The sequence below is a fragment of the Vombatus ursinus genome, unplaced genomic scaffold, assembly GCF_900497805.2.
Source record: "Vombatus ursinus unplaced genomic scaffold, bare-nosed wombat genome assembly UNPS02014810.1, whole genome shotgun sequence".
Classification (NCBI taxonomy): domain Eukaryota; kingdom Metazoa; phylum Chordata; class Mammalia; order Diprotodontia; family Vombatidae; genus Vombatus; species Vombatus ursinus.
In genome coordinates, this window is record NW_020954588.1 from 26,279,479 (window position 1) to 26,305,667 (window position 26,189).

At 34.6% G+C, this 26,189-nt stretch overlaps 1 protein-coding gene across 6 annotated transcripts in view; it reads right to left on the reverse strand.

The window, feature by feature from the left end:
• NLGN1 (neuroligin 1) overlaps window positions 1-26,189 on the reverse strand; it is a 783,137-nt gene that overhangs the window by 480,040 nt on the left and 276,908 nt on the right. The gene's annotated exons all lie outside the window — the stretch shown is intronic.

Sequence of the window (26,189 nt, forward strand, 5' to 3'; positions counted from 1 at the left end):
GGTAGTGGAATCTGAAAATATATTGGAAGTTGTAAATTTACTGCTAAAGAACCAATGGGGCATTGGAAATAATTTTACATAAAGAATACATCTTGAGATAAACCCAGTTGAAAAAGAAAAGAAGTTTTCAGGGAGGCAATAGTAAAAGTCACCATTGTTTTCCATTACATATAATATTGGTTTGAATGGAAACCAATAAAAAAAAAAACATAAGCAATTACAAGTTCAATATAACCAGTGATTAGCAAAATAAATAAATAAAATAATGATAAGTGAGTGTATATTTAGAGGAAAGAGAGGATTTAAGTGATCAGTTACTAAGGCATCATTTGTATGTGACCTGAAGTTAAGTCAGGGATGTTGAGGAAGTCTGCTAGTTGTAATGGGAGATAGCCACTGAAGACAGTGAGAATCCTGGGTACAGAGTGAAGGAATTATTCACTTTGCCATACAAACTATTCATGCAGAATGACACATAATGGTCTTTAATCTGTTGATTTAAATTTTCTATTCCATGTTCATCTAAATTTTGGGGATGATGATTTGGTTATCTAAATGAGAGGTGACAAACTCCAGGGCAAAACTCCTAAGGCTATAACTAGATTAAAATGTAATTGGAAAATGGGTATCAAAATAAATGAAATATAAAACAACATACATAATGTTGATTTGTAGTTTTCTAAATCAATATGCTTCCAGTAGGGATTCGTTGTGTTTTAGTTTGACACCATGGTTTTATACTCACATTTCACCCAGTTTTCAGGAATCCTTCTATGAGTTACCCAGAGGAAATCACAGTTATTATGGCTCAGTATGGCATTATTTAAAATTACACTAGATCACATGCAAATTAGCCCTATGAAAAAAGGTAACATGAGGTATTTTTGAAATTCACAGGAAAAAAATGGCAGGCAGAACTATCGTTCTCACTGGATATATTCTAGATTTTATGAATTGCCAAAAAGTAATGGGAGCTCCTTACACCTCATACCAATCAAAGAGGAAACCACTTACCTTTTATTTCTTCCCCTTCCCTTCCTAAATCTTAAATTAGGTATCTAATTTAGCAGTTTCACAGAGGTCACAAGATCTCATGGTTGAAAGGGGCCTCAAGAGGCCTTGTAATCCAATGTGTACTCAAATAAGCAAACCTGGCAAATAGTCACATGAGCTTTGCTAACCAATCTCTGTTGAGGAGAGACCCATCGCTTCCTATGGAAGTCTGCTATACTTGGAGATAGCTTTCCCTGAAACTCAGTTGTTGTTGTTTTTTTCAATATTACTCTGCTTATATACAACATTCACCCATTACTCCTACTTGTGCCTTTTGGAGAAAAGTATGTATATAAAGAGAGCTATTCTATCTCCACTATTTCTTCTCTTCCAAAGCTAAACAGCTTCATTTCCTTCAATTGTTACTTATATGCCATGAACACAAGGCCCTCAACCTCTTTGGTTGCTTTTCTTGGAACATTCTACAGATAATCAATGTCTTTCTAAACATTCGGCAATCAGAACTAAGCAAAAGAGTTCCAAAATGGTCTGAATAGGGAAGATTAGAGTAGGATTATCAAGTTTTTAATTGTGGATTCCATTCCTTTTTATGATTATGAGAATTATTTCACAGACATAATAGGTAGACATTAATGTAGGCTAACTTACAAAGATGTATTTTAATTGGAATAACTGGTATAATCTTAATTAAAAAAAAAAAAACTAAACAAGCCAAACACACAAACAACCCTGATAACCTGCCTATAACGAGTAAAGGGTCTGCAACAGATGACAGACTTTCCTTGACTTAAAATACAAGAGAGTAATGAATTTTGATAAAGAAGAAATAGCTTTTCAGAGTGAGACACTCTGGGATGACAAGGCCCCTTTCCCCAGAGACAGAAAGGGGAACCTCGAGGAAGAAAGAACCTGAGTGACTAACATCTCCTCAGATGTGACCCCTAAGTACCAAAAGACTTTTTTTTTTACCAACAATATATGTTTTCTTATCTAACTTCACATGATGAGTTTATTTAGGGGTGACCTAGATTGATGCAGGTATAAAAGGCCCCTTATTTTTACTGAATAAGAAATCATGTGAATCTCAATGTTTAAGAATCCCTCAAATCAGTGGCAATCCTGGCAAAACTGATCAGCTCCTGGTGTGATTTCATGTGTGTGGAGGAATGCTCCAAAAAGGGTAACTGTGCCATGGCCTACCACATGCCCTCTTTCTATACCTTATTCTAACATCAATACTTGATAATAATGTAAAGGCCAATTGAATTCAAGAAGCATTTTATCAAACACTATCTGCAAGGAACCATGGTAGGCTCTGGTCATATAAAGAAAAAAGGGAAGTAATTCTTGCCTCCAAGAATCATACATCCTGTTAGATGTAGACAGAAGAATAAAATCATGGTTTTCAGAAAACAATTTCATGAGGGAGAGGGAACCACCAATTTGGGGGGGAGGGTCAGGGGAATCAAAAATGCTGTTCTGAGGAAGTGATATTTGAACTATGCTTTGAAGGAAGCTGAAGATTTTTATGAGATAGAAGTTAGAGAAAAAATGCTTCCCACAAATAGGAGCCAGCCTATACAAAGGTGGGAAATGGAACATTGTATTTAGATAGCTGAATCCCTATGAGTAGGTACTCTTCCTCTTTCCCTTCATTTCCAATACTGATTATTACAGACAGCCTTCCAATCATACTTTGAGAGAATTGCTCATAATTCAGGTTGTCTTACAAATAAAAAATTGTGCACATTTACTGTCATGACGGTTATCTTTTACATTGCTATCACCAAACTGATTTAAATATTCTGTACAGCAGTTTGGAACTATGACCAAAGGGCTAGAAAACCACGCATACCCTTTGACCTTGCAATACCACTACCAGGTCTGTATCCCAAAAGATTAAAAAAAGGAAAAGGCCTTACATGTACAAAAATATTTATAGCAGCTCTTTTCTAGGGGCAAAGAAGTAGAAAGTGAGGGGATGCCCATCAATTGGCGAATGGCTGTACAAGTTGTGGTATGTTATTATTACGGAATATCATTGTGCTCTAAGAAATTATGAGCAGGATGCCCTCAGAAAAACCTGGAAACACTTGCATGGGCTGATGCAAAGTGAAATGTACTGTGTACAAAGGTACAGCAATATTGTAAGATGATCAGCTGTGAATGACTTTGCTCTTCTCAGCAATACAATGATCCAAGACAACTCTGAAGGACTTCGGATGAAAAATGCTATCCATCTCCAGAGAAAGAACTGATGTGTCTGAATACAGATTGAAGCATACTTTTCTTTTACTTTATTTTTCTTGAGTTTTTTTTGTGTATGTTTTCTTTCACAACATGATTATTATGAAAATGTTTTTCATGACTGCACATATATAGCCCATATCGAATTGTTTGCCTTCTCAATGAAGGAGAGTAGGGAGGACAGAAGGGAGAGAATTTGGAACTCAAAGTTTTAAAAACAAATGTTAGAAATTGTTTTTATGTGTAACTGGGGGAAAATAAAATGCTAAATACATTATTATCACCATAGGGGACTCAGTATAGACTATATACACACTTCAATACAACAGATTTCCTAGAATCTCAAAAGAACAAATGAGGCAGTTAAAACAAGCAATGGGGTGAATGAAATATGATAGTGCCCCCTCCTTTAATTTCTTTTTATCATTTTTATGGTTAGTGTTTTTTGAGGAGGTAAAACCTATTTCCATAATATAAATTATAAAAATAACACATATTGTATAAATATGTAAAGGGAATTTTAAAGTTCCAAAGAAGATGTTAAGATCTATTATGAAAATAAATTTTAGTGATTTCCACAAGATATATTGCAATTCTTTTTTGAAAAATGCATATCATTCTACTCAGTAGATCAATAGGGTGTTCATAGTGCAGTTTAGTAAGTAATTATACATCCAGAATCCCTATTCCAATTGTGAATTGCAATATTGAGTTGACAGACTTTTTAGGGTCTTCAGAAAAAACCTCACAAATCAGAGATGATCATTTTCTTATTGATGTTAAATGAAAAGCTATGCAGCTTTGCCTGACTGGTAGAACTGCCATTTGGATTCTATCCCCAGCTGGGATATAAAAAACATGGACATGTTAACTAAAACTAAAGATCCTTAGTATATGTGTTCTTATTTGTAGAGGGAGTCAACATGTAGAAAGAAAATAGCAGACATCTGCTTGGTCTTTCCCAAAGTCAGGAAAATCTCATCATTGTAAAGACCATCAGAGGTTATCAAATGCAAGCTATACATAAACAGGAATTTCCTTTACAGCCTCCACAAATGTGTTATGGAAATCTAATACATCTAAAAGGTGGTTTTGAATCTCTCCATCTAGACAGTCTTTCCTACTTTCCAACAATTCTTATTAATAGCAAAAAAAAAAAAATTCCTTAGAACTGGATGAAATCTAGTTTCCTGTATCCTCAAATCACATCTATTTATTTTGTCTGCTGGGACAAAGGGGAAAAAAAGTCAAATCTTACGTCCCTATGATAGCCCTTTAAATTATTTGAAGGAAGTTATTGTATTCCTCCTAAAATATATCTTCTCCAGGCTAAATATCACCAATTCCTTCAACCTATCATCACATTATGTGAAATTAACTCAACTAGTTAACATTTAAGCTACCCAGAATGGGTTTCCAAAGACAAATCCATAAACTATATTCTAATTTCATTTCTACATCATTTTGTACTATCTATTAGAAACTTGGAATATGAAATGGAATTCTTCAGAAAGTCAAGTCTTTACAAGAGACTTTTAGTCCAATGGCATTCTTGTACATGGACCGACAGCTATTCAAATAGACATTCTTAATCTGAAGCCCATAGATGGATTTCAGAGGGTTTGTGAACTTGGACGAGAAAAATTCTATGTATATCTTGGATATACCTGCAGTATTCGCCATATACATACATACACATACACACATATCTCTGTGTGTGTGTGTGGTGAATAAATACAACTTAATTAAATGCAAAAGAGTTTGACATCTAGGACATGAGCAGTTAGGGGATCAGAAAAGTTTTCACGTTGAAGATAGTGCTTGAAGTGCATCCAGTGAGAAAGAAATATATTCTAGACCTGAGGCAAAGTTTATGCAGTAGAAAGGCAGTAGAAGCAGAAAACAAATTCACAAGAAACACATTTTGACCCTAAACTATGTAGTAAAATTAAAATTAAAATCCACAAGAAAAATGTTGAAAAGAGCTCCTTTTGTTTTCAAATTGAAAATGAAGACGTTAGTGGAGAGGAAGACCTCCCTCTTTTTAGCTTTTTGTTGTTGTTCAGTCATTTCAGTCATGTCTGGCAAAAAATACTAGAGTCATTGTATTTTCTTCTCCAGCTCATTTTACAAATGAGGAAACTGAGGCAAACAGGATTAAGTCACTAATCTAGGGGCATATATGTAGCTAGTAAGTGTCTGAGGCTGAATTTGAACTCAGGTCTTTTCTATTGGCTTACATATTATTCACAATATTGACCCCTTATAAAATAGAACTAAATGACATTTGAAAATGCAAAAAAAAAACCCAAAAAACAAACACTCTTTAAAATATGATACTCAAAGCAAAATGTTACATATCTCTCCATTGTATTAGTCCTATTAACATTAAATGATAAAATACATGCTTACATTAGTTAAATATAGTGTATATTTGAATATATCATATAGGTATCTCTAACCAGGAGTTATCATGGAACAATGGGAAAAAAAGAAAACAGGATTGGTCACCTGGGTTCAAATCCAATCTCTGCCACTTAATTTCTGTTATGTCCTTTGGCAAAACACTTAATGGTCCATAAACCTCCATTTTCTCAATAAAATGAGATGTTTGGAGTGTATGGTCTATGAGGTACATTTTGGCTTTAAATTTATGATCTGATAATCCTGCTATGGAAGATTTCGTGTTGTAATAATAAATTACTTCCCTTGATGTCTACACTGGATTATGCCTGGCCATATGGCAGTTCAAAGAAAATAGCTACCTAAAGCACTTAGCCCTCAAATGAAGTCCCTTGTTCACAAGGACAGGATTGTTTCAGTCCAGTTCAGTTGTTCATATACTGAATCACAAGATTCCATTTTTTTAATGAAACTCCAAATTGGCCTAATTTCTCCCATTCTCTTTTTCTCACTAGCAGCTACTTTCTCTCAGATTCTCCCAATCTTTACTTGCCTGGATCACAAATATTTTCTGGGCTTTATTTCACAGTATTAATATTATTGTGAGGCACACATGCACATTTTGGAAGTTTTGAACAAATATACCTATGGAAATGTAAAAGGAAACGTGAGATGTGCAAATTTAGAGAAATCTCTACTCCAAATGTTTATGGACTATTTGTGTCTGACCTGTGCTAGAGCCTTCCAAACTCATATTGGTCTGATCAGCCAAAGTCAGATGTGCTGTACCCTGACTCTAATATAGTGATATTATTTTGGTCCTCTTCAAACTCGAAGGACAATAACTGAGAAATTCTTGTGAAGGAGAATTCTCTGTAAGAGCGATGTCATCTAAAGGAAGCCTCTCATCCCTCACCCTGCCCAAACTGAAAAGAATTTAATAGATTAAGAAAATATATATGAATAAAAAAGACACTTAAAAAAACTAAAATACCAATTATCTTTCCCCATTCACTGAATTGTATATAAACAATTTAAACATATCCTCCCATGCTTCTTAAAAATTTTAGACAACATTGTTTCTGATAAATATTTTCCTGGTGCTGATTTTTTTGTATTTTTTTTTTGAGGAGAGAAAAGGAAGGATTGGCAAGTATAAAAAGAGAACATGAAGTAAAGAAAACAATTCTGAGTGGCCGACAGAGAATTGAGAAGAGATGGCTACGTGAAGTGGGCAAGGAAAGATGAATTAAATTATATTGGCAGAGCGAGAGACCAGAGATGCTTTGTAATGTGAATAGAAAGTTGGAAATTTACTTGGAAAGAAAGTTAAAAAGTTGATAGATTTCACTGGGGAAAAGTCATTTTCCTTGAGAAAGGCAGCTGAAATGGTAGAAAGATGAACTTATTCAAGGATAAGCAATGATGGGTGGACACATGTGGATCAAAGGCATAAAGGGACCTCAGAGGAAGTAGGGGTAAATTATAAACTTTGAAGCCTTGACTGTTGAAAGGAAAGATTCCAGGTATATTCTTCAGGAGAGGATTTTAGGGGGTGTGTTCCTCCCCAGTAGAATTGAGGTTCTCAAGGGCAAGAATTATTTTGTTTGTCCTTTTCACAGTACCTAGGACAGTGTTTGACACGTACTAAACATTTAAATATTTGGTCAAATCAATTTCATTGAAATCACATTATTCCAAATAAAGTACCAAATGCTATGAGGCTAATGTGGATGTTATGAAAGAATTTTGCAGCAGTGGGGCTTCTCCATGTATGGTGCCAGAAAACTCAAGAGTAGATGCTTAAATCAATCATATGTATATGTTCATTTGAGTATCAAAACACAAGCCTTATGAAGTGCTTATCATATACATATACTCATATACATATATGTGTTTTGTTGTTACCTTCTCTTTCTTTCCATCTTTTTTGAAGAGATTCTGAAATACTAAAGGGAAAAGTCACCATCCTGTTACTATTCTTTTATATTTAATGTTTAATAGCATACAGGTATAGAATAGCTACTTATAGCTGAATGGAAACATTTCAGTGTAAGCTCATCCTCTGTGGAATCAATGAAAGCATGCTTGCTGCATCCCCACTAGCATTCAAGGTAATTCAATATATACTACATCCTATTCTCACATGGTTTCTATTTTTTCCATTAGGTCTTTCCAAGTTGTAATATTTTCATTTAGTGGCATGGAGATTATAGGAATCAATAAGGTGATGTCTATTAATGTGATTCAAAAAATTTTGATCAATCATTTCCAGGTGAATGTGGGCAACAATCTATGATTCTAATTCTATCTGTGATAATACTCAGGTTCTAGATAATACTCTGGATTTGAACTTAGGTCTTCCTGACTCCAAGCCCAGTGCTCTATCCATCCAATTCACACCTGATTAATAATCTCACATCAATTTCTCTACAAATGGTCATCTGGCCTCTGCTTAAAGACCTCCATAATGGGGCATCCCATTACCACTAGAGGCAAAGCATTCCACTTTCGTTCAGCTGTCACTGCCATATTTTTTCTGGATATCAAGTCTAAGTTGGCACTCCAATTTTCCTTTTCTGGTCCCAGCTCTGCCCTTGGGGGCCATGTAGAAAAATCTAATTCCTTTTTTTCCCCAAATAACGTATTCTTCAGATTCTTGAAGGAAGAAATTTTAGCCTGTCTTTTCTTTTACAAGCTAAAAATCCCCAGGTATTTCATCTCAACTGTAAAAAGGAGCTGGAGAAGGAAATGGCAAACCACTCCAATATCTTTGCCAAGAAAATCCAAAATGGGGTCATGAAGATTCAGACATGACTGAATGACTCAACAACAACAAAATATCAACTGAATCAAGATTGGCATATTCTCCTATATCCCTCTGGTTCTCTTTTATAAATATCTGTGAATTAGGAAACAAATTTCTAATTGGGGGACCCCAGATTTAGATTTATCTCCAAGCTCTCTCTCTGATTATAGCCATCAAATAAAATATAGCAAATCTATCTTTCTGTATGTTCTGGCCTGTCAAAGGTGGAAGGGACAAAAAAATCTATATATTTAACAGTCAAACCATTCCCCCATGACTGGAATTTATTCCCCACATCCATAAAGTACTTATTATGGACTATGCTGGGGTCTGATCAATATTTTTTTTCTTTTGCTATATTGAAAAATAAAATTTCCAAAAATAGTAATAGAAAAATGTATTTATACAGTTGTCTTTTTTCCTCTGTTATAAAGCCAGTATTCCTAAATCACTTCCTAATATATGTGTCATAATTTAAAAAAATAAAAGAAAATGTAATAACATACTTGAAAAAGATAGATAATACCAATCTATTTGGCTGGAAAAGGACAGAGAAGAGAAACTCGTATTATAAGTGCTCCATACTTCAAAAGGCCCATTTCATAAATAACTAGCCTGTTGTGTTCCCAAATTGATGCTATAGGCATACCCAACCACTAACCTATTGTTTATTAGCAACCCACTTTTCATTTTGATGGAACAGATTCAAGTATGGCAATCTTCTTTCCCCATTCTGCTTCACTGCTTACATGACTGCCTTTGGCAAAAAGCATTCCAGAAAAAAATGGTTTAACTATCATAAATTGTGTGAGGCCAGGGAACTGACTATGAATTCATTTAACTGACCCTTGAAATTAGGGCACTGTGAGTATGGATGAGTGAGGGTTGGGCTGGGTAAGAGGTGGTTTATAATGTTCAAGAGGTGTCTTTAAAATGCATTAAAAGGTAAAAGCATGACCAAAAATGCACAGGGACACATCAAAAGTGGAGGGCCTGCCCCGAGAGGAATTGACCATCTTCTCTTTCCCCTCCAAAGAATTTCTATGGATCACAGAATTGGGCTAAAAGTCATAATTCTTGTAGATGATGCCCAATGTACCCTGCTGCAAAATGATGAGACATCATGAGGTCAATTGTCTATTAACTATAGATAAGAAGAAAATATCTCCAGTTTATATATAGTCCTGCTACATAACTGAGAATGTTTAAGTATGAGTAAGATTGGCTGTAAAAGAATAAGAAAAGGCAGGAAATCAGCTCAGGGAAAAGAGAGACAGAAAATGAGACAGAAATACATATATATATATATACATATATATATATATATATAATATATATACAGAGACAGACAGAGAGAGAGAGAGAGAGAGAGAGAGAGACTGAGACTTAGAGCTGGGGCAGATTAGCATTGTGTAGTGGAAACAGTATGGATTTAGAATGAGAATCATTGGGTTTAAATGAATTCTGCTTCTGCTACTTTTTTACTATGCGTGATCTTGAGCTAGTCACTTACTCTCTCTAAGCTTCAATTTCTTGGATTTGGAGTCAGAGGATCTAGGTTTAGAATCCTACTTCTACCACCAACTTCTTGTGAGAATGTGAGTGAAGTGCTTCACTTTATTGGAGCTCATTTTCCTTATCTGTAAGTGAGGGGACTGGAATAGATGGTCTGCATGGTACATTCTTGCTCTAGATCCCTACCCCATGCCTTCAGCTTTTTTTAATGTGTTTTCATTTCCCATTAGATTGTAAACTTCTTGAGGGGAGGCACTGCCTTTCTTTCTGCTTGCGTTTGTATCCCCAGCACTAAGCCCATTATCTGGCATGTAATAAGTGGTTAATAAATCCTTGTTGACTTATTTACTAGGTCTATGATCCAATGAGTAGATAAACTCCAAGTTCTTTTCTATCTCCAAGACCTTGAAAGGACTTAGGTAAACTCCCAAGAGGCATCTAATGGTGAACAATTCCTGAAGACGCACACTCACAAAAGAAATATGTCCAAGGATTTAGGAGTCAGGTCATATAGTGGATGAATTTCTGTTCACAAAAGTCTAATCCTAAGAACCCAACTTTGCATTCTGGATTCAACTCCATCTCCTCTGTATGCAGGCCTTTACTGGCATCCCCTTGAACCAGCTCTGTCTATGACTCCATTTTCTGTGTGAGCATTAACATTCCAGAAATTGGCAAATGTTACTAATCAGGGCCTGATGTCTGGTTGTATTGATTGTCCAGGCTTACGAAAGATATGGAGAAAATGTTTCCAATTCACATTAAACTGAAAAGTACACCATGTGTATGTGTGTGTATGTGTGTGTATATATATACAGTATATGCATACACATATGTATATGTATATGTATACGTATATATATATATATATATATGTATTTTTTTTCCCTGAGACCTAGTTGTTTAACATTTACCACCATACCCTTTTCTCTATCTCGTTAGACTATGGGCTCCTGGAGAGCAGGGATTATTATTTTTTCTTTGTTTTTTAAGCTCCTTAATTAGCAAAGTACCTGGCACATAGTAGACACCTAATAGATGTTTGTTTACTCGACTCAATTCCTTCCCTTTCTGCATCCCCATCTTAGGTCAGCTTTTCCAAATACAATCTCCTTCAAAATATTTGCCTAACAGCTCACAGACAAACATGGCTTGTGAGTACTTTTCATGGGCTGTTCTGACCTTATTTCCTTTATTTCTGTAGATTTTCAGCTGGTTAAAATAAATAGTTTACAAAGAACATGACATAATGTCAAAGAATGACAAAGGCCGAAAACAAAATATCTGACATCAACCAGGTATGTAATCCTGTATTTTGCACAGTGTTTTATATGGATGCTCTCACTATCCTTTGAAGAAGATAGTGAAGGGATTTTTATCTTGTTGCTGAGGCTCAGGATTTAAGTGATTTCTGTACCAATGATCACACCACCAGTAAGTAGCTATAAGAATGGAATCCAAGTCTTTCATGAATTCTTCTCCACCATTCTTCTGAATCCACCCTGCTTAACCTTAACCTTTGCTTTTTAAGGAAGGCTAAAAGGCTTTCTGAGAGCATATAACTTTTTTTTTCTGATCAAGAAACTATTTGAGAGTGAATCAATTCTGACCAATATGGCTGCCTGGATAGTGGCAGCTCCCAATCACCTCTGACATATCTATGATAGCAAAAAATTGATATTCACGTAAGACCAAATAACGATCAAGAAATCTGATAAGAAAACACTGTGACTTCTTATACCCAAAAGAACTGCACAAACAATTCATCTAGAATCCCATGGGCAATACAAAAAGGAAAGAAAATGGGCACTAGGAGTGGCAAATAAAATTGCAGATTCCTAGAGAGATCAGAGATGAAGGAAGACAAAAACTTCTTGCCTTTGGTTCTCTGTGTCCAGAGGAAGCAGAATGAAGTCCTCTAACAGAAAATGCCCCCCTGCTGGAGTGGAAAATGAGAACCTAGCATCCCTAGGGTTCAGACCTTTGCAATGCTGAAAGACTCAGACCAGGAGCCTGGATGCTCAACCTAGGCACCCTGGAGTTCTGAGGTCCCTAGGATTCTGTTCAAAGACACCACAGAGGGCTCTAAAGACATAGCTTTCTAAACCTTAAAGATCAAGGGAGGTTTCATTTCCAGAAGCAGAGATCACTGAAGGAACTTGGGTGACCAAGGACAAGACTAAACAGGATTAGCCACTCTAACTAAAAGTGCAGCAGGACTGCAGTTATGACGTTGGAAGAAAGTCCCTGGTAAGGAACTAAAACAGGAAAAATGAGTAAACAAATGAAGACAGTGACCAGTGGTTTTATATAGATAGGTAGATATAGATATATTGATATATCTATAGATATATAGATATAAAGATGCCCAAAAAATATGGAGACATCTTTTTTACATATTTTACAACTTTGTAAAAACTTCAAGCAGAGACTCAGAAGGGAAAAATATATTTTCTACAAATACCACATAAAAACCTAGAAAAAATGCAGCAAGAGACAAAAATGAAATAAATACTCAAAGAAATAATTTAAAGAATAGTAAAAATGTTAAAAGAGAAAAAGAAAATTTTTACAGACCAAACAGAATCCAATGCCTATATGAGATAGAGAAAAATATTGGAACAAAAATGAAATACCTAAAAAATAGAAAAAAAGGAAAACAAACAAAGGGAGATTAGTTTAAGATTTATTATATTATTCTTGCATTAGGGGAACTATGATTTAAAAAAAAGACTGGACACTTTTTTAAGAAATCATAAATGACAACTGCTCAGAACTATTAGAATCAGTAGGTAAAGTGAAGAAAGGAAAAACCCACTGATTACCTTCAGAAAGAAACTCTATCAAAAAAAAAAAAGTGCTGCAAATGTGCATAAAGGAGTTCCAGGTACTAAGAGCTTAGGGTTGAATTGGTTCTGGGCTGAAGATTTGAGGAAGAAAAAGAAAAGGGATGATGATGATAGAAGCACAAAATAACATAAATAGGAAGAAGATGAGAGTGACACATGCTGTTTTGTATCACTTGGGTACATGGGAAGTGTATAAACATGGAAGAATGGGATTAGGTTGTAGCAGGCATTAGATGAACCTAATCTTTATCAGAAACAGATAAAAGATATTTGAACACACTTGCAACCAAGCACACAAACAATTTGGAGGTACAAATGCATCAAATTTAATATGGAAATAGGGAGGTAGGCCACTTTAAGAGGGAATATTCAGAAGTAAAATAAATGTTCTTATCCAGAAGGAGGAATTAAAAGGAATTAATAAAGAAAAAGAAAAAAAAACTAATCTAAGGGATGGGTATTTATCATCTGGGGAATTGCTGGCCATATTGTGGCGTATGGATGTAATAAAATATTTTTATACTCTAGGAAGTGATGGCAGGCATGATTTCACAGAATCCTGAATAATATGAACTGATGCAAAGTAAAGTGAACAAAACTAGTAGGAAAAGATGTACACGTGGATGACAACATTGTAGGGAAAAACAACTCTGAAAAACCTCAGAATTCTCATCAATGTAATGAAAAGTTATGTATGTCTTCAGATGACCTGTGATGGTACACTTCAAATATCTCCTAACAGAAATGATGGAGTCAAGTTACAGAAAGAGACATGCATTTGTGGACATTGACAATGTATGGATCCACTTTGCTTAACAGTTACAGTTTTACCCCCTTTCCCCCCAGTTTTTCATTGATGGTAGGTAAAGGGAAAGAAGGTGGGTTAGAAATACTGATGCAAAAAAGTAATGATTTTTTTAAAATTCACAGAAGATAACAGAATGAAGTTCAAAAAGAAACAGAGAAGCAGGAGTTTTAAGAATAGACATAATTCATTAAATACTTTTGAAAGCAAAAATTAAATATTGATTTCATTTCATAGAAAATTCTCTTTTGTGTTCTGCAATATGCATGTTCTCAATTTCGGTATTTAAATTGAGAATACATGTTAAATTAAAATTTTAAAATAGAGTTAAAACAAACAAACAAACAAACAAACAAACAAACAAACAAGTAGTTTGAGTGCTAGCCAGGATATCTGGAAGATATGCTCTCTGATAGGAAACAGTCATGTGACCATGAGCCAGTCACTTAACTTATCTGTTCTTTAGATTTCCCATTTGTGAAACTGATACCTAAAAAAAGTTCCCTATTAGGTTGTTCTGAGGTACGGGGAAAAAGACATATACCAACTGGTAACTTCCTATTATAGCTAATAATATTCTTCCACATTGGATAAGTTATTTAACCTCTCATTGTACAGGAAACTCAAAAGAGAGAGAACAAAACAAAACATTTTGTCTATTGACTAAACTAGTTATCCCTTTGATGTCTCCTAAAGGATTTTCAGCATCCTCTAAGTTTCTCTGACCTGTGCCAAAGTCCCAGTTGTCTGGGCTAGTTGTGGCTCTGGGCTCCAGTCAATATATAAATTTTGCTTGCTTCCATGAATTCTGATGATTCCATTATTTTGTGGTCAGGCATATTGATTAACATTAGCTCACATTTATAGAGTACTTTAATGTGTACAAAGAATCTTCCTCCCAATAACTCAATGATGTGGGGGTAGTACAAATATTATTATCCAAAATCAGATGGAAATGCAACATCGTGTGGTATGGGAAGAGTACTCCCTGTAGCATTCATATTCCTGGTGGGATAAGATAGGGGAAGGGGACATGGAGAGGTGAAGTTCTCTATTGGTTTGTATGGTATAGCTCAGGCAAGATCTCATTTAAATACTATTCTTGGCTAGTTACCAGGGAAGGCACTCACTCCTGGGACAAATCATTGGTGATACTCAACAGGTGATCTGATTCATTTTCAGGTCTTCAGAAAGAGACTGAGGAAATATAAACCTTGTAAGATTTTTCAGCCACACAAGTCCCTGTTTTCTATCTTTCTGCCACTTTCTGAAGGCATCTAAGTGATGAATGGACTGAACTATGATACTTGGAGTCAGGAAGACGAGTTTGAATCTTGCCTGAGACACAGACTAGCTATGTGACCCTGGGCAAATCACTTAACCTTTCTTTGCCTTAGTTTGCTCATTTGTAAAATAAAATGATAGCACCTTCCTTATGGGGTGGTTGTGAGGATCAAATGAGTTAACTTGCATACAGGATTTTGGAATTAAAATACTAAAATGTTATATTCTTGTTGTTGCTGTTGTTCTGTTATGGAACAGAGTCTTAAACATGGAAACCACCAGGATGAGGACTCAAGCAACCCAAAGCACTCTGTGGATGACAGAGAAGAAGATTCATAGAAAGTTTAAAAGTAGAAAAATAAACCTAAGTGATTATGGGCATTTGCCCACAAATGACTGACTATTCAGAAATTATAAATCTGAAAAATGAAATAAAATTCCACTGAAATTAGTTTGGGGTGAGGGGTAGCTAGGATTGTCTTTTTGAGGCATCACTCAGAGGGAAAAAATAACATGATCACATTTGGGGTTAAAATGAGTTTTCTTTTAAGGTCAAACAAATAATAATGAAGAAAAATGTTATAAGAACAGAAACATGGCTCCTTATAGGTAATCTCTCATTTTTAAAGTCATAGCTATTTTACATCATTTTTTAACCCTTTCTAGGTTTAATAGGTGTTTCTAATTCCCTTTTAATGAAGCACCATAAATTTAGACACATTGGAAAACAATCTCTGTGCAATTAGAAGAAATGAATCAAGGTCAAAGTTAATTTTAAATAAAGTTCAATGTGAACTCTCCTAATTTATTTAGTGATACTTGAATATCTGTAACTGTTCCTTTAGGCATACTCTTCTAGGTAACCTTAGGGGATATTAGAAATGTCTGAGGAACTTTTTTTTATAATACTGACAAGTTATGGAGAAAAAGCTTTTCTGTAGATACTTGGGGGGAAATCTCTAATTCTGCCCCAGGACAACAATGGCATTTGGTGATACTCAACCCAAGATATCCCTGCATACAAAGCAGATGCTTTCCCAAAACCTCAATTTTTCTAAGTGCTATTTAATGTTAAACATGAAATTGACTAACATAACTGTCAAAAGTTATTCATTTTGACCATATTGTTAGTTTTTAAAATTATTGGATTACAGGTATATATTCATATGTAATATCTATATTGACATTCATAGGGATTAGACCAGTTATTTCACTGAAATGTGGAATTCTCGGATTAAGAAACTCCCTCCATCAATGTAGGTTGATATTTTCTCTCTAATTTAAGATCTTAGTGAGTGGTTTAGAACACAGAAGGGTTAAATGACTTACCCAAGTTCACAGGTAACCTGTGTCAGAGGAGGAATTTAAACTGAGCTCTTTCTGTGTCTGAGTCATGCTTTTTATCCAGTATAGCCCATGCTTTATGGAGATTTAAGAAATTATACTTGTGAAAGGCCATGCAATATCATAGATAGAATCCCAACAAATAGAAATTGGATTCTAGTCTTGTCTCTGACACCAGCTAATTGTGTGACTGTGTTAGCCATTTAATCTCCCAGTGTCCCCAGAAAATTATTTAAAACTATGGATAAAGAGATCCTATTCCACATTGTTGGGGAGACTTTAAACATTGATGTTTAAACGTCATTGATGTTTTATTGATGTCCCTAAATCAATGAAATTGTATATCTAGATGAACAATTATAATATGCACATTATATAACTATATTTACATATATGTGCACTGATCCATAGTTATGATAGTACCTTGGAAAGAATGCTAGATTTCTATTCAAAAGTGCTGAGTTTTATTCCTCATTCTGCTATGTGTGTGACCGTAGATAAGTCACTTGACCTCTATGGACTCGATGTCATCATCTATGGGGAAAAAAGGGGGGGAGGTTGAACAACCTCTCTTTTGAGGTCCCTTCTGGCTCTAAATCTATGATCCTATTATAATTTAAATACTTTAGAGTAAAAAAGCAAATATTGATTTATTATTTATATTCACAACAAGAGATTATGCATATTAAACTTGATATCTAAAAGCTATCATCTTGGTTTAGAAGGAAAACAGCTGCCTTCATTAGCCACAACGTGACAGCTTCAACTACATAGAGCCAACGCTGAATGTCTGTTACTTCTCACCCTTAGAAAGATGGTTCTATTGGGACGTAGACACTTCCTCCACAAATACAGATTGGCAACTCATCTGTAGACTAGATTCTGAAAGTGGTATGGAACACAGAAGGATTAAGGAGTTTGGCCAGAGTTCCAGTTAGAATTTGTCTAGGTGGAACTTGAATACAGGTCTTTCTGAGGCCCCAAACTCACCTTCTATTTATTATGCTATAGCACCCAATCTCCTATAAAATATGTTCAACTATAAGTAGCTTCCAGAGATTACAGATACATCTTTAAAATTCCAAAGATAAAATTTGTTTTTACCTGATCTGTACCAATGACATAAATGTATTATCATTTCATGGACACATTTCAATTGTCTATTAACATTCATCCTTTTGTCTAAGTTAAAAAATCTAATATGATTTATACAACCAGCTTCAAAGGGCAGATGCCTATTTTTAAAATTTCATTTCTTGGAAGGAGAAGAATTTTGATTAATATGTAAAAACAAGAGAATTAAGGAAAAGAAAAAAAACTCAAGGAAGAAAATAAAGGATCATAATTAAGAAGTACTTTACAGAGAACAATACAAAGTTTGGTTTTCAAGATCAGATTTTTTTTTAATTTTTCAATAAAAGTCTACAAAAATATCTCTTTATCTTGAGTACAAAAGGACACCAGAAGGTATAAGAGGAATTCCCTGGTAAAATTCTACATCTGCTCCAGCCTAGAGCTCCTAATGGGAGAAAACAATACAGAGTTGGCATTTCCTTACAGGATCATACAACCACAGAAACAGGTTTATTCATTGAAAAAATCTCAGGATTATGTTGCACAGCAATTCTTAACTAAAGTCTATAAACTTTATTTTAACTCTTTTCATACTGGTGTTTCAACATAATCTATTCCCTTTCAAATCTTGTGTATTTTATTTTATACATGTAAAAACATTGTTCTAAGAAGAGCTTCACCAGACTAACAAAGTGGTCTACGAAACACACACGCACACACACACACAATGAGAATCCCTCGTACTAATTGTATAGTAATAGTAGTATTTATGCATATATCTAGACACACAAGCAATTAGTCACCACTTAAGTATTTTTAAGCACTTACTATAAGGCAGACATTGGGGTAAGTGCTAGGTCTACAGAGAAAAAGGGGGAAAACTATCCCTGCTATCCAGAAGCTTCTTCTAATGTTGAAGACAATACATACATAAGTGAGTACATACAAAATGAACACACACACACACACACACACACATACAATCCTTTAGCTACAAAGTGACTTGCTTACTGCTACTCTATACATTATCATAACAATCATCCTTTTGGGTCACTGAAATGCAGGATTACTTGGAAGAGGGAAACACCAGAAGGCCCAGAGAAGGGGCTTTAGGCTCACTAAAGAGCTCCATTGGGTGGTAAAATTCCCATGAGAGACAGACAAAGAAAGGCTATAAAGAAATGTGTTCTATGTTGAATAGTTTGCAACTCACAGAAGGGATTGGATTGATTTTTTTTGAGAAGTTAAGCAACAGAAAGGACATTTTGACAAATAATTTGGGTTGGAGTAGACCAGGATAATCTGTGTGGACAGTTTAGGAATATATTCCTGAAGTTTTCTAGAAGGGGATTAGACCTGGCCTGCCTGGATTAGGAAGCAGTACTAAACAGATACTCTAAGTCATTTCTGGAATAATCAGTCAATAAATACTTTCAAAATTTTTCACTAAGGTGCATCTGATAGCCATGCTTTTATTTTTTAATAAATAGGATTTTTTTCTAAACACTTCAACTGAATTTGCATTCTGCTAATATGTATCAGTTGGAGTTTATTCACTGGGATTTCCCAATAGGAATAAAATCAATGGTCCAGACCCAAGAAGAAAGAAAAAAAAGTTATGATTGAGGATGCCTATTGAACTTCCTCAAAGTAGCGTTTTCTCATGGCCTATTAATACTCTGATCAACATTAGAAATAATAGACATGAGACAGTAGAAAGAACACTGAACTAGGCGACAAAAAAATCTGGTTAGACATCCTGGCTCTACTCTCAGCTGCCTATGTGACCTTGACCAAGTCATCTCAATTCATTTTGCTCATCTGCAAAATGTGCAGATTGGATCAGACAATCATGAAACTCCTTTGGTTCTACGTTTGTGATCTTATGATGTACCTACAGCATTTTGAAGTTCATATATGATTTTTTACCCAATATCTGGTTTGATCTTCACAACAACTCTATGAGGTTGGTGCCATGATTATCTCTGTTTTATAAATTAATAACCTAATGTGTCAGGAAGAAGAATGGTTTGCCCAAAGTCATGCAGCTAGTAAGTTTCAAAGGCAGAATTTGAGTGCAGGTCTTCTAGATTCCAAGTGCAACCCCCTATCCACTATTCCATGTTGCCTCTCCATTCAATAATATCAATGTATTAATGTATAATGTATAGATAACATTAAGGACATTTGCATGACATGAATGAACACAGGGAAAAACAAACCTTTTTGTTTCAGCCATTTATAGAGAATATCTAAATAGCTTTTGATTTAAAAAGACTAAACAGTGATATCCCTGAGTAAAGCATCATTTAATGAAACCCATGTCTTGCTTATATGTTAACAAGGAATTGTACACACTTCTTAAAGCTGATTATCATACTCAGTGTCTAAGAATTGAAAGAACTTTCACATAATTAAAGAATTTAAGAATCGCTACATCTCCTTTCTCAGCGGGGAAAATTGCTTCTAATTATGGTAATAGGCTCACAGGAATCCCTGTTATTGACATATTTCTGTTGGTGTATGTTATGTACACTCTAAAAGGCAACAGTGTCATAAAGATGCTTTTTTCTTTTCTTTTTTTTTTCATAGTTAACACATATGACAAGAGAAATCTTTGTTTCTTCCTAAGATGTAACTCATCAAAGGATCCATCTGAAATCTCAAAGACTTGCTTTCTAGAAATTTATAAATGGCAAATAGGAGATCTAAATGGATATCCTCAGAGTGAAGAATGTTTTCCCACTGTATACTTGGGAAAGATTTTCATGCATCACAATTACAATCTTAAAGCAAATTTGTGATGAACTATAAGTATAAACTGATGTGCATTAGTATTTTTTCCATGACTCATTGGAATCTTTAGCAATGAAAGTTTCTTAACTGCTGTGATCTAGGGAATTTGGGGTTAATTTTGATTAACCTAATTCAAATTAAATAATTGACCTAATTAATTGATTTAATAAATAATCAACATGTTAATTAACTTTAATTCCCTGAACCTCAGGTAACCTAATACTATAAGTTATAGACCAAACTCAGTGAAATCACAGGTTTCTAACATATTGACATGAACATCTGACATCGACAAAGGGTAACCTATTGTATTGCACATGCCTCAATCACACACATAGTCTTCTCCATTCAAAGGGATTTTACTGCTAACTTTCTTGTTTCTGTCAATCACACCAACAGCTAGTTATCTTTCCTTTTTCTCTATCCCCCTCCTCATCAAGTCAGTATCATTTACAGAAAGATCATTTTTTCTTTAGTTACACTATTGTTACACTTCTCTGAGTGAAATAGAAGGAATAGCTGGATGGCTCTCCACACCTTTTGGTTAACTTCTCTAACCATGTTGTCTTTTTTTATGTACCCTATTCTTCCTTATGCGGCAGCTAGGTGTGCAAGTGGATAAAGTGCTGGGCCTGGAGTCACAAACACAAGTCTTCTTGAGTTCAAATCTGGTCTCAGACATTTACTAGCCTTATGATCCTGAGCAAGTCATTTAACCCTGTTTGCCTCAGTTTCCTCATCTGTAAAATGAACTGGAGAAGGAAATGACAAGCCACTCCAGTATCTTTGCCAAAAACAAACAAATAAACAAAGGGGTCAATAAAGAATGAGACATGATAGAAAAAAGACTAAACAACAACAAATCCTTCCTTATATGTATTTTAAGCGAATGGCTTGTCTTTTGCATACTAGTGACTAGGTGATTATTTTTTTGAACATGACCACCTAAAAGACAATAATCCTATATAAGAATGCTTAAAAAATCTATTTCCCCATTTTAATGACATTAACTCTACAAACGTATTACCACTCAAGAGCTTCTATATTTGCTTATCAGTCCATTTGGTCTCGTTTCTCCCCTCTCATCTACTGTTCTAAGCAGGTCAATAATCTATACTTTCTTACAAATATACAAATATACCACATATTCCTGCCTTCCTATTTTTGTTTGTTATCCCCAGAATTTGTAATACATTAATTCTTCTGCCCAGCCAAGCCTTAATCATCCATCAAAGCCCACATCAAATTGAACTTCCACAGAACCTTCCTTGGCCACTCCAGTACTAATAGATTTTGCTCTTTTCCAAGCTCCAACAGTCTCACATAGAACTCTCTATTACATAATGAAGGCATGTGTCCTGAGCAACAACTGTGTCTTCACAAACTCCTAGTAAAAACTCCTGCTGGAGTTGGAGCTGAATATTTGTTGAATTAATCAACCAATCACAAAAAAAGGTATTTCTTAGGTATCTACTATGTGCCAGGCACCATGTTAGGTGCTGAGGATATTAGGGCAATAAATGGAAATATATCCACATATGAGGAGCTGATACAGTGTGAACTTCTTGAAAGCAGATTCTTCATTTACCTTTTTGTCCTTGTATCTTCATGTAGGACCATGCCTGGAACACAGTCAACTGTTCACTAAATGTTTGTTAATTGACTGGTTATTGTTTCATTTATGTTTACTTGTCTTTCCAACTAAAACATGGAGCATTTACCCACAATATTACCCAACAGAGAGCTTGCCATATACAAGGTATTTAGATACTGCAATACTGTGATGATGATGATGATGATTACTCATCCTTGTTATTTTTATCATATTATTATTAGTAATAATAAGAATGTTATGTTGCTCCAAGAAAGTAAGATTGTCTTAATTAGAAAACGGAAGGTCGCGGATAAAATCAAAAGTATCAATGACCCTCTTTGCCCTTTCTAATGTAAAATAAATATAAATTTATTGTAACCTTTTTAATTTTTCCATTAGCAAATCTGTCATATTACCAATTTTTGTTTTTATGCAGTAAAACTGTGGAAAGTAAAATAAAATAAATGAGAAACCTATGACATCATTGCCTAAATGAAAACTGTAGAATGAACATTCCCAGAAGAAATATATAATAGTGTTTTTCCCCAAATGTGCCCATGAATCAAAAAGATATGACTTTTTCAAAAATCTATGCAAGAATATTTGACCAAAATAAATACACATTAACTATCCATTAGCACACATAACATCATCATATATGTTATCTAATTTCCAACAGATATAATTTTTATTAAATCTGGTTTGAAGAATATGTGTCACACTTCTTCCAAAGTTAAGTTTCTTTTTTATCCTGGATCTACCAGTGAAATATAGTCATTAACTATCTCTACTTCCCAAATGTTTAAGAAGTCTCTTTTCTTTTTTTTCCATACTATAGATGACCCCATAATACTTCCATTACTTTCAAAATGTTTTAACATAAAAAGATATAAAAAATGGGCCAGGTGATAGGGTCTGGAACTGTGGTTTCTTTGGCTGTTAGGTGGAATAGGGACTATACCACTGGGCCTTGATTTAGGAGGACCTGAGTTCAAATTTGGCCTCAGACACTTACTAGCTGTGTGACCCTAGTCAAGTCACTTAGTCCTGTTTGCTTCACTTTCCTCATCTATAAAATGAACTGGAGAAGGAAATGGCAAATCACTACAGTATCTTTGCCAAGAAAACCCCAAATGAGGTCAAGGAGAATCAGACACGATTGAAACAACTGAACAACAACATTCCCTAGTGAGGAAACTCCCTCTGCTAATTCAGTCAACACTTTACTACTTACAGTCTTAGAGATTTGCCTATCACACTAATACATCAAATAATTTGATGAGGGACATACAGTCAATATATTTCAAAAGCATGACTTGAACCCAGGTTTTCCTAGTGCTGAAACCAGTTCTTTATCCACTATACCACAGTTTATTGTTTGTTTGTTTGTTTGTTTTTGACATTAGAGACCTGGGTAGACAAGCACGAAAAGAAATATGCAAAAAAGTGGAAAGGTCAAAGGTAAATGTATTGGAGCACAAACAAAAAACAATATCTTGAAGATGTCAAAGTGATTGGTAAGTAAATGAGGACAAAAGTTTCTTGTCTGATACATATATGTATGTATATATATATATATACACATACACACATATACACACACATACATATATATGTATACATATATACAAATATATGTGTGTGCCTTTATGTACGTATGTATATGTATATATGTACATATACATATATAATTAACATCTCTATATAAGGCAGTAGGTATAATTTAGAAAATATGAAGATATGAAGATAATCCTTCCCACCTACCCCTACTTCAGTGGAGACTGGGGAGTAAAAATGGCTAAGGAAAAGTAATCAAAATCAAATTTTACTAAGGGAATATGGCAACACGGCAGTCTGTATATACATATATATATGCATACATATATGTGTATATATGTATGTATATATATATATATATCTATATATATATATATCTAGTAGCTCATTGTCTGAGGCTGAGTGAATACTTTCTATCACTACCCATAATAACTCTCATAAAACTGGGGGGGGGAAGGGAATCTGAAATCATTACCCTTGAGAAAGTTTCAAAAGAGGCCATGGAAATAAGCAAGAGACTTTTGTCCTTTTTAGGGCAATACCTTCATCTATAGTTATTTGCATCACTGAGGACCAGTAAAACATTTCAATGTGGAGTTCTTGATGGGTTAGCTCCATAATTTTTCTAATATAAACTTTATCACTGAAAATAAAAATTCACTTTCAGCAAATGTGTGAGGAAGAGGCCTGTTATTCTTTTTCCCTTTTAAGTAGCAACCTAAAGTATATTATATGAATGTTGAAGTCACCTTGATTTTATTTGCTCTGGATATCTCTTTTTATTTTAATTTTTATTTTTATTATCATAAATCTGCCAACTGTGTGAAAGAGACAGCCACCACTTTGTGCTATGATGCCTTCACAATTTGGGATTCTATACTACAATCATAGATTCATTTCCATCTCTTCACCCTCCTCCAGAATTGCCTCTGTCCTAGTTCACAAGCCCTAACTTAATATGTCTCGCATCCATAAATATCACTCATCTAACCTTATCTAGCCCTACAACCTCAAGGCAGTAATGTCCTTGATCTGATCTATGCCCCTATGTCCTGGGGAGATTCTTCTATTTTCTCAATGGGATCCTGTTCAAGTATATTCTTTCCCAATGTTTGTGAACTTACACCAACAGACTTTCTTGTGTTTATTTTCATCTGAACATGGGCCATTCACCCTGCTAAGTAGTTTGTAGCAAATTTAGGAATTCTTAAAAATGTAACAGAATGATTGGGAATCAAAGATTTACATATTACAACTTAACCAATTGAAAGTCTACCAGCGTCCTGTAATTTTAAAAATATTTCTCCTAAAATAACTGAAAAAAGGTTCAAATTGTCTTCAGAGAAAGAAGGATTTTGAACTTTTAAGTCACAATGTAACCATTGCCTGTGGACCGCTACATAGTTGAATGCTTATGTAAAACCCAATGCAATACATGGAGACATGTTTCTAATGTTATCACAATCTAGATAAGTAATTATATGTATGACCAAGATTATGACTTAACTCTCTCTTCAAAAGGAAACAAAGCTTTTAGGAAGGCGGTAAGTAGAATCTCTGTTCTCGGACACTATGTTCTTAATGAATATATCCCAAGAAATATTGAATCAAACCAGTTTCAAATTATGGTCTTATGCCATGCTTTCAGGGGCTATAAGTACTTTGAATAAAGTTGACAGGCTAATGTCAAAGACAAAATACTCTACTGAACCCACAGAAAATAGAAATCAGATCAAATGAGTCAAACTGAGTCAAAACAACAAGACAACACTCAAACATATTGTTTGGCATGCTACAGATGAAGCAACATCTACATTATCAATTTGCTCTTTACACTAGAGACTCAGCTGCAACCATGCAAAATAGTGCCTTTTTAAGGTGTAAAACACAACACACACCCAGGTCTGCTTTAGATTCTCACTAGAAATGAGCAAACCAAGAGTAAGAAAGTAAGAAAGGTGGGAACTATGTGTTTAGGCTAACAAATGCAGTAAATTAGTACTGATGTGCAAGTAGTTATCTTTTAAAAAATATTTCAGACGCATACTATACTTGAGATTCAAAGTACATCTAACATGTGGAATAGATGATGTCACAATGGAACCTTGTGCAGAGTTAATGTCTGCAACTTCTCCAAAATGGCAGATGTGAATTATATTTTCCTCATTTTCATTTATTAAAAAAAACAGAGCATAATCACCAGATCATGATTAAACAGAAGAGATAGTAATGTAATAGCTAATAATATGAAGGGAAGCAAAAATGTATTACAAGCAAATGACAAAGAAATGATGATTAGGGATGAATCTCAGTGGAAAAAACTTAGTAAACTTTCTGCCAAATACATGAGCATAGAAGAGTGTGATACTTTGATACACACAATTAAGTGCTTCTCCAACAAAATTTTATATTCCCTTCCTTTCTCCCCAAATTAACATTATATAGTTTTTGTGAAAACAAGGTACTATTTTAAGTATTATGAAGCATGAATAACCAGTGAGAAATATTCACATGCAAAAGACAAATTTCAGAGATAAATTCTATTCATGGGTAGACAATCAACATGAAGGCATTTCAAAACACAATTTAGTTTACTGTATATAACTATCAGAATATACTGGTAAGTCCATAGAAGTAAATAATGTAAGTTTATCTTTCAAAGAAATTTGACAGAGAATCTCTTTCTGACCACACTCATCTACAAGTATATCAAAGCATTTTATGTACATAAAAAATCCTCAAAATGCATACTCTTTTTGGCTTCTTAATATTTGACTTGTTTGGGACATGCCACCAATAAGTGAATTAAAATGTATCTTTTTTTTTTTTTTGTAATGAAGCCAACGTATGGTTCCTCAACTCAAGTTTAAACTAAGAGAAAAATTCAACATCAAATTT